Below are 11777 nucleotides of genomic sequence, written 5' to 3'. Positions count from 1 at the left end.
GAATCAACTCAAAATATCTTACAGAAAAAAAATTAAATTCTTTTCGTGAGCAGAAAGTTTCTGTCTTTTCCAGCACGACCAAACGATCATCCCCAAGACTAATCATAACGGTTTTGCTTGGCACAAACGCAAAAAGAAACACAAAAAACACAATCATAACAGAATTATGAAAGTGTGGAAAACACAAAACAGAAAGAAAAAGGATAGATTCATTGGGTTGCCTCCCAACAAGCACTTTTGTTTAACGCCCTTAGCTAGGCATTCAATGATGCTCACACAAAAGACAAGAGTTGAAGCACAACGAGAGCATCATAAAGCATGTGAAAATCACATCTAAGTCTAACATACTTCCTATGCATAGGCATTTTATAGGAAAACAAATTGGCAAGACAACCAATAGTTACCAAATGCAAGGAAGAAGAAAGAGACAATAGCAATCTCAACATAACGAGAGGTGATTTGGTAACATGAAAGTTTCTACCAAAATATTTTCCTCTCTCATAGCAATTACATGTGGGATCATATTCAAATTCAACAATATAGCTATCCCATAGGATATTCTTTTCATGATCCACATGCATGCAAAGTTGACGTTCTTCAAAAATAGTGGGATTATCATCAAATAAAGTAATGACTTCTCGAATCCCACTTTTAGTATTATTGCAAATATCATATTCATCATGAGGTTTGAACAAATTCTCAAGATCATAATAAAGACCATCACCCCAGTCATGATTATTGCAACAACTAGGGGACATAGCAAAACTAGCATCCCCAACCTTAGGGTTTTGCATAATTTTAGCATGATTGTCACTAATAGAATTTATAGTGAAACCATTGCAATCATGCTTTTCATCCAAGGAGACCTCGTGAATCACTTCATAAATTTCTTCCTCACAATTTTCAGATTCACGCATCTCACGCAAAACGCCATAAAGATAGTCAAGTGCCCTCAACTCACTAGCAATTCGTTCCACATAAGTGGGTCTCTTAAAGAGATTAACAAACGAAGATGCAAGCATATTGAAGGCACATGGCACACAAGCGAACAGAAAGCAAGCGAGAGAAAAAGGGCGAACGAAAAAGGTAAAAGGCAAAAGAAAACGGCAAAGGAGAAAGGCAAATGGAAACGGCAAATGTGAAGTGGGGCAGAGGAAAACGAGAGCCAACTAGCAACAAAAGTAAATGCAAGAGAATAGTTTGTAAGACCTACTTGGATAGATCTTCATTTGTCCTCCCCGTCAACGGCGCCAGAAATTGGCGTGTTGACGGGAGATTATTCTTGTCATGATCTTCCTCGGCAAACGATCCTCCTCCCCGACAACGGCGCCAGAAATACTTTTGATGTCAGTTGTGCTTCCCTTGCAACGGCGCCAAGAATAGTCGTGTCGACGGCACCAGGAATCCTTCAGCTGCGGCTACGCCTTAAGGGACTTCCTAGGCAAGTATGCAAAGGATTTCCCCCGTGGCCTTGGAGCCTTGCGTTGGTGTTCCCTCGAAGCGGAAAGGGTGATGTAACACAGCGGTGGTAAGTATTTCCCTCAGTTTGAGAACCAAGGTATCAATCCAGTGGAGGAGTATCACAAGATCCTGCACAAACACAAAAGCTTGCTCCCAACGCTATGAAGGGGTTGTCAATCCCTTATAGATTGTTTGCCAAGTGAGAACTGAAAGCAACAAAGTAACAAAGCAAAGTAAAAGCAGAGGTGTAAACGATTGATGTGAATAGACCCGGGGGCCGTAGTGTTAACTAGTGGCTTCACTCATGAAAGCAAGTAGACGGTGGGTGAACAAATTACTGTCGAGCAATTGATAGAACCGCACAAAGTCGTGACGATATCTATGCAATGATTATATCTATAGGCATCACGTACAAAACAAGTAGACCGATACTTTCTGCATCTACTACTATTACACCACACGTCGACCGCTATCCAGCATGCATCTAGTGTATTAAGTCCATAAGAACAGAGTAACGCCTTAAGCAAGATGACATGATGTAGAGGGATAATCTCAAACCAATGATAAAAACCCCATCTTTTTACCCTTGATGGCAACTACTTGATGTGTGCCTTGCTGCCCCTACTGTCACCGGGAAAGGTCACCACATGGTAGAACCCAAAACCAAGCACTTCTCCCATTGCAAGAATCATAGATCTAGTTGGCCAAACAAAACCCAAGACTTGGAGAGACTTACAAGGATATCAAATCATGCATATAAGAAATCAGCAAAGACTCAAATATATATCATAGATAATCTGATCACAAATCCACAATTCATCGGGTCTCAACAAACACACCGCCAAAGAAGATTACATCGGATAGATCTCCATGAAGATCATGGAGAACTTTGTATTGAAGATCCAAGAGAGAGAAGAAGCCATCTAGCTACTAACTACAGACCCGTAGGTCTGAAGTGAACTACTCACGAGTCATTGGAGGGGCGATAATGATGATGAAGAAGCCCTCCAACTCCAAAGTCCCCTCCGGCAGGGCGCCGAGAAGGGTCTCCGGATGAGATCTCACGGAAACGGAAGCTTGCGGTGGCAGAAAAGTATTTTCAAGGCTCCCCTGATTTTTTGCTGAATATTTGTGAATATATAGGTCAAGGATCTAGGTCAGGGGGTGGCCAGGGAGGCCACAAGCCCTGTCACCGCCGCCTCCCCCTGGTGGCGGAGTGGGAGCTTGTGGGCTCCGTGGAGCCCACCTGCCTTGGCCCAGAGGCCCCCTGATCTTCTTCCGTTCGGGAAAAAATCATTTCGTGGTTTTTATTCCGTTTGGACTCCGTTCCAAAATCAGATCTGAAAAGAGTCAAAAACACAGAAAAAACACAAACTGGCACTTGGCACTTAATTAATAAGTTAGTCCCAAAAAATATATAAAAGGTACATAAAACATCCAAAGAAGATAACAGCGTGAAACCATCAAAAATTATAGATACGTTTGAGACGTATCAGTACCCTAGAGATTGTTCTTTGTGGATGCTTTGGCGTCCTAGTAGCAATGGTGCAGCAAAGTGGCCCAATCCCTTTTGTAGCAAGCCTGGACAAAGTCTTATAAGAGGAAAAACGCTCCCGAGGACACACGGGAATTTCTATCATGCTAGTTTTCATCATGTTCATATGATTCGCGTTAGTTACTTTGATAGTTTGATATGTGGGTGGACCGGCGCTTGGGTACTGCCCTTTCTTGGACAAGCATCCCACTTATGATTAACCCCTCTCGCAAGCATCCGCAACTACGAAAGAAGAATTAAGACAAAGTCTAACCATAGCATTAAACTAGTGGATCCAAATCAGCCCCTTACGAAGCAACGCATAAACTAGGGTTTAAGATTCTGTCACTCTAGCAACCCATCATCTACTTACTACTTCCCAATGCCTTCCTCTAGGCCCAAATAATGGTGAAGTGTTATGTAGTCGACATTCACATAACACCACTAGAGGAAAAACAACATACAACACATCAAAATATCGAACGAATACCAAATTCACATGACTACTATTAGCATGACTTATCCCATGTGTTGGAAATATGCCCTAGAGGCAATAATAAATTAGTTATTATTATATTTCTTTGTTCATGATAATCGTTTATTATCCATGCTATAATTGTATTGATTGGAAACACAGTGCATGTGTGGATACATAGACAAAACACTGTCCCTAGTAAGCCTCTAGTTGACTAGCTCGTTGATCAAAGATGGTCAAGGTTTCCTGACCATAGGCAAGTGTTGTCACTTGATAATGGGATCACATCATTAGGAGAATCATGTGATGGACTAGACCCAAACTAATAGACATAGCATGTTGATCGTGTCATTTTGTTGCTACTGTTTTCTGCGTGTCAAGTATTTGTTCCTATGACCATGAGATCATATATCTCACTGACACCGGAGGAATGCTTTGTGTGTATCAAACGTCGCAACGTAACTGGGTGACTATAAAGATGCTCTACAGGTATCTCCGAAGGTGTTCGTTGAGTTAGTATGGATCGAGACTGGGATTTGTCACTCCGTGTGACGGAGAGGTATCTCGGGGCCCACTCGGTAATACAACATCACACACAAGCCTTGCAAGCAATGTGACTTAGTGTAAGTTGCAGGATCTTGTATTACGGAATGAGTAAAGAGACTTGCCGGTAAACGGGATTGAAATAGGTATGCGGATACTGACGATCGAATCTCAGGCAAGTAACATACCGAAGGACAAAGGGAATGACATACGGGATTATATGAATCCTTGGCACTGAGGTTCAACTGATAAAGATCTTCGGAATATGTAGGATCCAATATGGGCATCCAGGTCCCGCTATTGGATATTGACCGAGGAGTGTCTCGGGTTATGTCTACATAGTTCTCGAACCCGCAGGGTCTGCACACTTAAGGTTCGGTGACGTTTCGGTATAGTTGAGTTATAGGTGTTGGTAACCGAAAGTTGTTCGGAGTCCCAGATGAGATCCAAGACGTCACGAGGAGCTCCGGAATGGTCCGGAGGTAAAGATTGATATACAGGAAGTCCTATTTTGGTCACCGGAAAAGTTTCGGGCTCATCGGTAGTGTACCGGGAGTGTCGGGAGGGGTGCCGGGGACCATCGGGAGGGGTGTCACGCCCCAAGGGGTCTCATGGGCTATGGGAAGTGATAAACCAGCCCCTATTGGGCTGGAATAAGTTCCCACTAAGGCCCATAAGGTTTGAGAAGGAAAAACACAAGGTGGAAAGAGTTTCCAAGTGGGAAGGTGGAATCCTACTCCAAGTAGGATTGGAGTAGGACTCCTCCACCTCCAATTTCGGCCAAACCTTGAGGTTTTGAGGCTGCCTCCTACCCTCCCTCCCTCCTATATATATGGAGCTATTAGGGCTGATTTGCGACAACTTTGCCACGGCAGCCCGACCACATATCTCCACGGTTTCACCTCTAGATCGCGTTTCTGCGGAGCTTGGGCGGAGCCCTGCTGAGATTAGATCACCACCAACCTCCGGAGCGCCGTCACGCTGCTGGAGAACTCATCTACATCTCCGTCTCTCTTGCTAGATCAAGAAGGCTGAGATCATCGTCGAGCTGTACGTGTGCTGAACGCGGAGGTGCCGTCCGTTCGACACTAGATCGGAGCGGATCGTGGGACGGATCGCGGGACGGTTCGTGGGACGGTTCGCGGGGCGGATCGAGGGACGTGAGGACGTTCCACTACATCAACCGTGTTTCTTAACGCTTCCTGCTGTGTGATCTACAAGGGTACGTAGATCTGAAATCCCCTCTCGTAGATGGGACATCACCATGATAGGTCTTCGTGCGCGTAGGAAATTTTTTGTTTCCCATGCGACGTTCCCCAACAGTGGCATCATGAGCTAGGTTCATGCGTAGATGTTATCTCGAGTAGAACACAAAAGTTTTTGTGGGCGGTGATGTGCGATTTGCTGCCCTCCTTAGTCTTTTCTTGATTCCGCGGTATTGTTGGATCGAAGCGGCTCAGACCGACATTACTCGTACGCTTACGAGAGACTGGTTTCATTGCTACGAGTAATTCCGTTGCTCAAAGATGACCGGCGAGTGTTGGTTTCTCCAACTTTAGTTGAATCGGATTTGACCGAGGAGGTCCTTGGATGAGGTTAAATAGCAATTCATATATCTCCGTTGTGGTGTTTGCGTAAGTAAGATGCGATCCTACTAGATACCCATGGTCACCACGTAAAACATGCAACAACAATTAGAGGACGTCTAACTTGTTTTTGCAGGGTATGCTTGTGATGTGATATGGCCAACGATGTGATGTGATATATTGGATGTATGAGATGATCATGTTGTAATAGTTAATATCGACTTGCACGTCGATGGTACGGCAACCGGCAGGAGCCATAGGGTTGTCTTTAAACTAACGTTTGTGCTTGCAGATGTGTTTACTATATTGCTAGGACGTAGCTTTAGTAGTAATAGCATGAGTAGCACGACAACCCCGATGGCGACACGTTGATGGAGATCATGATGATGGAGATCATGGTGTGACGCCGGTGACAAGAAGATTGTGCCGGTGCTTCGGTGATGGAGATCAAGAAGCACATGATGATGGCCATATCATGTCACTTATAAATTGCATGTGATGTTAATCCTTTATGCACCTTATCTTGCTTAGAACGACGGTAGCATTATGAGGTGATCTCTCACTAAAATTTCAAGACGAAATTGTGTTCTCCCCGACTGTGCACCGTTGCGACAGTTCTTCGTTTCGAGACACCACGTGATGATCGGGTGTGATAGACTCAACGTTCACATACAACGGGTGCAAAACAGTTGCACACGCGGAACACTCGGGTTAAGCTCGACGAGCCTAGCATGTGCAGACATGGCCTCGGAACACATGAGACCGAAAGGTCGAGCATTAATCGTATAGTTGATATGATTAGCATAGAGATGCTTACCACTGAAACTATTCTCGACTCACGTGATGATCAGACTTGAGATAGTGGATTTGGATCATGTACCACTCAAATGACTAGAGATATGTACTTTTTGAGTGGGAGTTCTTAAGTAATATGATTAATTGAACTAATTGTCATGAACATAGTCTAATGGTCTTTGCGAATTACGATGTAGCGTGCGCTATAGCTCTACTATTTTTATATGTTCCTAGAGAAAATTTAGTTGAAAGTTGATAGTAGCAAACTTTGCAGACTAAGTATGTAAAACCGAGGATTGTCCTCGTTGCTGCGCAGAAGGCTTATGTCCTTAATGCACCACTCGGTGTGCTGCACCTCGAGCGTCGTCTGTAGATGTTGTCAACATCCGACATACACGTTTCTGATGACTATACGATAGTTCGATGCAAAATACTTAATGGCTTAGAAGCAAGGCGCCGAAGACGTTTTGAAACGTCACGGAACATAAGAGATGTTCTAAAGAGATGAAATTGTGATTTCATGCTTGTGCCCTTGTTAAGAGGTATGAGATCTCCGACAAGATTCTTTGTCCACGAAGTAAAGGAGAAAATCTCAATCGTTGAGCGTGTGCTCAGATTATCTGAGTACAAAAATCGCTTGAATCAAGTGGGAGTTGATCTTCCAGATAAGATAGTGATGGTTCTCCAAAGTCACTGCCACCAAGCTGTGAGAGCTTCGTGATGAACTATAATATATCAAGGATAGATACAATGATCCTTGAGCGATTTGCGATGTTTGACACTGCGAAAGTAGAAATCAAGAAGGAGCATCAATAGTTGATGGTTAGTAAAACCACTAAGTTTTGATAAAGGCAAGGGCTAGAAGGGATACTTCGTGAAACAATAGAGAAGTTGCTGCACTAATGAAGAGACCCCACATTAAACCCAAGCCCGGGACTAAGTGCTTCTGTTATGAGGGGAACGGTCACTGAGGCGGAGCAACTCTAGATACTTGGTAGATAAGAAGGCTGGCAAAAGTCGAAAGAAGTATATTTGATATACACGATGTTGATGTGTACTTTACTAGTACTCCTAGTAGCACGAGGGTATTGGATACCGGTTCGGTTGCTAAGTGATTAGTAACACGAAATGAAAGCTACGGCATAAACGGAGACTAGCTAAAGGCGAGGTGACGATACGTGTTGGAAGTGTTTCCAAGGTTGATATGATCAAACGTCGCACGCTCCCTCTACCATCGGGATTGGTGTTAAACCTAAATAATTGTTATTTGGTGCTTGCGTTAAGCATGAACAAGATTGGATCGTGTTTATTGCAATACGATTATTCAATTAAAGAGAATAATGGTTACTCTATTTGCTTGAATAATCACCTTCAATGGTTTATTGAATCTCGATCGTAGTGTTACACATGTTCATGATATTGGTGCCAAAAGATACGAGGTAATGATGATAGTACCACTTAGTTGTGGCACTGCCACTTGAGTCATGTTGGTATAAAATGCATGTAGAAGCTCCATGCTGATGGATCTTTGTACTCACTCATTTTTGAAACGTTTGACACATGCAAACCATACCTGTTGGTATAAATGCATGAAGAAACTCCATGAGAGATGGATCGTTTGGACTCGCTTGATTTTGAATCACTTGAGACATGCCACATGAAACAAGAGAGTAACTTGTTGGGAATAATGCATTTTTGATGTGTGCAGTCCAATGAGTGCTAAGGCACGCAGTGGATATTGTTATGTTCTTACTTCACTGCCGATTTGAGTAGATACAGGAGTATTTACTTGATGAATCACAAAGTCTGAAATATTGAAAAGTTCAATTCTGTTTCAAAGTAAAGTTCGTCGTAACAAGAGGATAAACTGTCTATGATATGATCATAGAAATGAAAATCTGAGTTACGAGTTTTGGTACGCAGTTAAGACAATGTGGAAATTGTTTCGCAGTTCATGCCACCTGGAATACCATGGTGTGATGATGTGTCTGAACATCATAGCCACGCCCTATTTGATATGGTGCATACTATGATGTCTCTTATCGAATTACCACTATCGTTTATGGGTTATGCATTAGAGACAACCACATTCACTTTAAATAGGGCACCGCGTATTTCCGTTGAGATGACACAGTATAGACTGAGGTTTATAGAAATCTAAGCTGTAGTTTCTTGAAAATTTGGGGCTGCGATGCTTATGTGAAAAAAGTTTCAGTCTGATAAGCTTGAACCCAAAGCGGATGAAAGCATCGTCATAGGATATCCAAAACAGTTGGATACATTTCCTATCTCAGATCCGGAAGCAAAGTGTTTGTTTCTAGAAACGGATCCTTTCTCGAGGAAAGGTTTCTCTCGAAAGAATTGAGTGGGAGGGTGGTAGAACTTGACGAGGTTATTGAACCATCACTTCAACCAGTGTGTAGCACGGCGCAGGAAGTTGTTCCTGTGGCGCCTACACCAATTGAAGTGAAAGATGATGATGGTGATCATCGAGCATCGGATCAAGTTACTACAAACCTCGTAGGTTGACAAGGTCGCGTACTACTGCAGAGTGGCACGGTAACCCTGTCTTGGAGGTCATGTTGTTGAGCAACAGTGAACCTACGAGTTATGGAGAAAGCAATGGTGGGCCCGGATTCCGACAAATGGGTGGAGGCCATGAAATCCGAGAGAGGATCCATGTATGAAAACAAGGTGTAGACTTTGGAAGAACTACTTGATGGTCATAGGACTATTGAGTAAAGATGGATATTTAAAAGGAAGATAGACGATGATGGTGATAAGTCACTATTAAGAAAAGCTTGACTTGTCGCAAAGATGTTTCCGACAAGATCAAACAGTTGACTATGATGAGACTTTCTCACTCGTAGCAATGCTAAAAGTCTGTTAGAATTATGTTAGTAGTTGCTGCATTATTTATGAAATATTGCATATAGGATGTCAAAACATTGTTTCCTCGACGGTTTCCTTGAACAAACATTGTATGTGATACAACCAGGAGGTTTTGTCGATCCTAAAGATACTAGCAAGTATGCAAGCTCCAGCGATCCTTCAATGGACTGGTGTAAGCATCTCGGAGTTGGAATATACACTTTGATGAGATGATCAAAGATTTTGGGTTTGTGCAAGGTTTATGAAAAACTTGTATTTCCAAAGAAGTGAGTGGGAGCACTATAGAATTTCTGATAAGTATATGTGGTTGACATATTGCGGATCAGAAGTAATGTAGAATTTCTGTAAAGCATACAAGGTTGTTTGAAAGGAGTTTTTTAAAGGAATACCTGGATTGCGCTACTTGAACGTTGAGCATCAAAGATCTATGGAGATAGATCGAAAGCGCTTAATAGAAGTTTCAACAAGATGCATGCCTTGACAAGTTTTTGAAGGAGTTCAAAATAGATCAGCAAAGAAGGAGTTCTTGGTTGCGTTGTAAGGTGTGAATTTGAGTAAGACTCAAAACCCGACCCCGGCAGAATAAAGAGAATAGACGAAGGTCGTCTTCTATGCCTTGGCCGTAGAATCTGAAGTATGACATGCTGGGTACCGCACCTGATGTGTGCCTTGACTCAAAGTCTGTTGAGAGGTACAGAGAGTGATCCATGATTGAATCACTAGCAGCGGTCAAAATTTATCCTTAGTAACTGATGGACTAAGGAATTTTTCTCGATTATGGAGGTGGTTAAAGAGTTCGTCGTAAAGGGTTACGTCGATGCAAGCTTTGACACTAATCCGAATAAATATGAGTAGTGAAACGGATTCGTATAGTAGAGTAGCTATTTGGAGTATTTACGAATAGCACATAGTAGCAACATCTATAAGATGACATAAAGATTTTTAAAGAACACAAGGATCTGAAAGTTTCAGAACCGTTGACTAAAACCTCTCTCACGAGCAAGACGTGATTAGACCCCATAACTATATGGGTGTTGGATTCGTTGGAATCACATGGTGATGTGAACTACATTATTGACTCTAGTGCAAGTGGGAGACTGTTGGAAATATGCCCTAGAGGCAATAATAAATTAGTTATTATTATATTTCTTTGTTCATGATAATCGTTTATTATCCATGCTATAATTGTATTGATTGGAAACACAGTGCATGTGTGGATACATAGACAAAACACTGTCCCTAGTAAGCCTCTAGTTGACTAGCTCGTTGATCAAAGATGGTCAAGGTTTCCTGACCATAGGCAAGTGTTGTCACTTGATAACGAGATCACATCATTAGGAGAATCATGTAATGGACTAGACCCAAACTAATAGACGTAGCATGTTGATCGTGTCATTTTGTTGCTACTGTTTTCTGCGTGTCAAGTATTTGTTCCTATGACCATGAGATCATATAACTCACTGACACCGGAGGAATGCTTTGTGTGTATCAAACGTCGCAACGTAACTGGGTGACTATAAAGATGCTCTACAGGTATCTCCGAAGGTGTTCGTTGAGTTAGTATGGATCGAGACTGGGATTTGTCACTCCGTGTGACGGAGAGGTATCTCGGGGCCCACCCGGTAATACAACATCACACACAAGCCTTGCAAGCAATGTGACTTAGTGTAAGTTGCAGGATCTTGTATTACGGAATGAGTAAAGAGACTTGCCGGTAAACGAGATTGAAATAGGTATGCGGATACTGACGATCGAATCTCAGGCAAGTAACATACCGAAGGACAAAGGGAATGACATACGGGATTATATGAATCCTTGGCACTGAGGTTCAACCGATAAAGATCTTCGGAATATGTAGGATCCAATATGGGCATCCAGGTCCCGCTATTGGATATTGACCGAGGAGTGTCTCGGGTTATGTCTACATAGTTCTCGAACCCGCAGGGTCTGCACACTTAAGGTTCGGTGACGTTTCGGTATAGTTGAGTTATAGGTGTTGGTAACCGAAAGTTGTTCGGAGTCCCAGATGAGATCCAAGACATCACGAGGAGCTCCGGAATGGTCTGGAGGTAAAGATTGATATACAGGAAGTCCTATTTTGGTCACCGGAAAAGTTTCGGGCTCATCAGTAGTGTACCGGGAGTGTCGGGAGGGGTGTCGGGGACCATCGGGAGGGGTGTCACGCCCCAAGGGGTCTCATGGGCTATGGGAAGTGATAAACTAGCCCCTAGTGGGCTGGAATAAGTTCCCACTAAGGCCCATAAGGTTTGAGAAGGAAAAAACACAAGGTGGAAAGAGTTTCCAAGTGGGAAGGTGGAATCCTAGTCCAAGTAGGATTGGAGTAGGACTCCTCCACCTCCAATTTCGGCCAAACCTTGAGGTTTTGAGGCTGCCTCCTACCCTCCCTCCCTCCTATATATATGGAGCTATTAGGGCTGATTTGAGACAACTTTGCCACGGCAGCCCGACCACATATCTCCACGGTTTCACC

Source organism: Hordeum vulgare, chromosome 5H (assembly GCF_904849725.1).
Source record: "Hordeum vulgare subsp. vulgare chromosome 5H, MorexV3_pseudomolecules_assembly, whole genome shotgun sequence".
Classification (NCBI taxonomy): domain Eukaryota; kingdom Viridiplantae; phylum Streptophyta; class Magnoliopsida; order Poales; family Poaceae; genus Hordeum; species Hordeum vulgare.
This window is presented reverse-complemented; position numbering follows the sequence as displayed.